Below are 2266 nucleotides of genomic sequence, written 5' to 3'. Positions count from 1 at the left end.
TTACGTGTTTCTGTGTTACTGGGTAAACGCGATGAGGTAATTTAGAATATATTTGCAACAATTTCATGTCCTCTCATGTATGGTTATCAACTTCATAAACTGTATTTTGCTCTGCAGCCCATGCTAGTTGCATGTGCTCGGCAGATTATTGAACACATAAGGTATGTGTGGTAAATAAAGTTTTTGATTTCCGCTCTTTGTGAAGAATGATGCCCTGAATGAGAGATTGATTTCTCTTTACTGTTTCAAACCTTGCTTAATTTGCAGTAGCACAGGTTCTTCTAGGTCTTTGGTCTTGTCTCTATAAGGCACATGGAATAAACTAAAATTCCTGGCCTAGGATTACAATTATTCTGATAGAAATACAAACGGGTTTAGCAGTTTTCATCTAAAATCGCACTTCCGAGTCCCGTATATTTTTCCTTTTCAGGAAAAGGACCAAATGAGAGAAACAATCAAGTGCTCGAGGCTTCATACTTCAACGCTCAAATACTTGGGGGACTACATAATATACACGAGTATGTGTTTAAAGAAGGCAAAGAAGATTGAGGAAAAGTCAAGCCTGAAAAAGTCAAGTGCAGAGTAAAAGTCACAAAGTCACGAGCCAAGGCCAAAGAAAACCTTACTGTAGTTAGGGGAAAAGCCATGTACTAAAATGAGTTATAAAGAAAAACCTCGTGTTTTTATTTTTCTTAAAAATCTGTTACAAGAATAACAGGTACGAGAAAGTTATAGATGTAATTCGAATACATGTAAAGAATTATTCAAAACTAGACAAAGTTCAAATAAAAACTTGTCAATGTTATTTCAAAAGAAACATGTGTGTTCCTGTTTCTTTTATCGTATGTTAATACCATTATGAAGTTGAGACGTCTTCTTCATTAAGTGTCGAAATATAAAAGGGCCCTCTTTTATAAAATTCATGTTTAATTTAGTTATTCATGAAGTTAACAGAAGCATTTTCTAAAGAATAAAAATGCAGATTATTCTATAAGTCCTTAGAAATAAAGGCAAGAATAAATTAAATAGAAGTTCAAGATAGTAACGAGAAAACTTCTAAAATATTAAAGTTTAAGACTATGTAAAAACATAGTCGAAGAACTACAAATTGTTTATACAGATTGCCCTATAAAAGGACTTGGGGACTTGCGTTTCCAAACTCAACCCTCAAATAAAGCTAAGGGTTTGATTACAATTTTCCAAAATAAACCCTCAAATGAAACCAAGGGTTTTAAATATAACCTTCCAAAAAGGTACCTGCAAAAAAGAGAGAATTCAAACTGTTTAATTATCATTACGAAGATGAGGGAACTGAAGACGGCGCATCAACGGAAATGGGCTCAACTTGGGCAGGTGCATCAACAGTTGCGGGTTGATCTTGACTCACAGCAACAGGCTCGACAGGGCTTGGAAGAGTTGGGATACCCATATCAACTTCAACATTCACGGAAGCTTCGGCCACAAGAGAAGGAAAATCTTGAGTTTGTTGAGCCTTCTCAATGGTTTCATTGATCTTAGCCAACTCAGACTCTAAGTTGAAATTTTCTTGGCCAGCTTCAATCAGTGTATCACGGCGTGAGTTCAGAAACGCCCAACTTGCTTCAATAGCAGATTTCTCTTCAAGGGTCTCATAATCCCTTTCCCAATCAGCAATCTCATTCTTTAGCTCCTCATTTTCAGTCAGGGCAGAGTTGTAAGAAATTTGAAGAGAGGCATGGGAGCTTTCTAATGCACGCACCTTATCAGAAGAGACTCGAAGGTCTTCTTGTGCTTGAGTTAAGTTTTGCACAATCTCCCCAGAGTAAGTCTCTTTTTGACTCAAGAGAACCTTCAACTCTCTGATCTCTTCACTGGCCTTGGATAGTTGTTCTTGAAGGAAGACTTGAGACGTTCTTTTTCTTTTTCTGTTTGGCTTGAGGAAGCTTTTGCAACTGCTAATTCTGAGGTTAAAGATCGCACCTGCTGCTCTAAAGTACTCTTGCTCTCTTGTAAGAATTTCACATCAATTTGTAAACTCTCGAACTGCTCCTTCCAATTGAATGCCTCTAACTGAGAATCACGTGCTATCTGCACCAAGAGGGGGATTCTGTTCATCCATTTCTGTACCGATAAGATTGGCCTAAAAAAAAGAGGGGGGAAAGAGAAATTAGAATCCCAAAGATAAAAAAATTACAAAGTAAAAAAAAATGTAAATACCTTCAAGGTAGCATGCACAATATCGTTCATCAGAGTCACGGAACTATGGCTCTCCAGCTTTGCTTTTTCA

At 37.1% G+C, this 2266-nt stretch overlaps 1 long non-coding RNA gene across 1 annotated transcript; it reads left to right on the top strand.

The window, feature by feature from the left end:
* The first annotated feature begins 4 nt into the window (after positions 1-4).
* LOC109222229 lies at positions 5-303 on the top strand. The gene is made up of 3 exons (XR_002067375.1): positions 5-36; positions 118-161; positions 268-303. It is a non-coding gene; the product is annotated as an uncharacterized LOC109222229 (long non-coding RNA).
* Positions 304-2266: the final 1963 nt, after the last annotated feature.

The sequence above is a fragment of the Nicotiana attenuata genome, unplaced genomic scaffold (assembly GCF_001879085.1).
Source record: "Nicotiana attenuata strain UT unplaced genomic scaffold, NIATTr2, whole genome shotgun sequence".
Lineage (NCBI taxonomy): Eukaryota > Viridiplantae > Streptophyta > Magnoliopsida > Solanales > Solanaceae > Nicotiana > Nicotiana attenuata.
The sequence above is the reverse complement of the archived record's forward strand: the minus strand, read 5'-3'. Positions and strand labels throughout refer to the sequence as shown.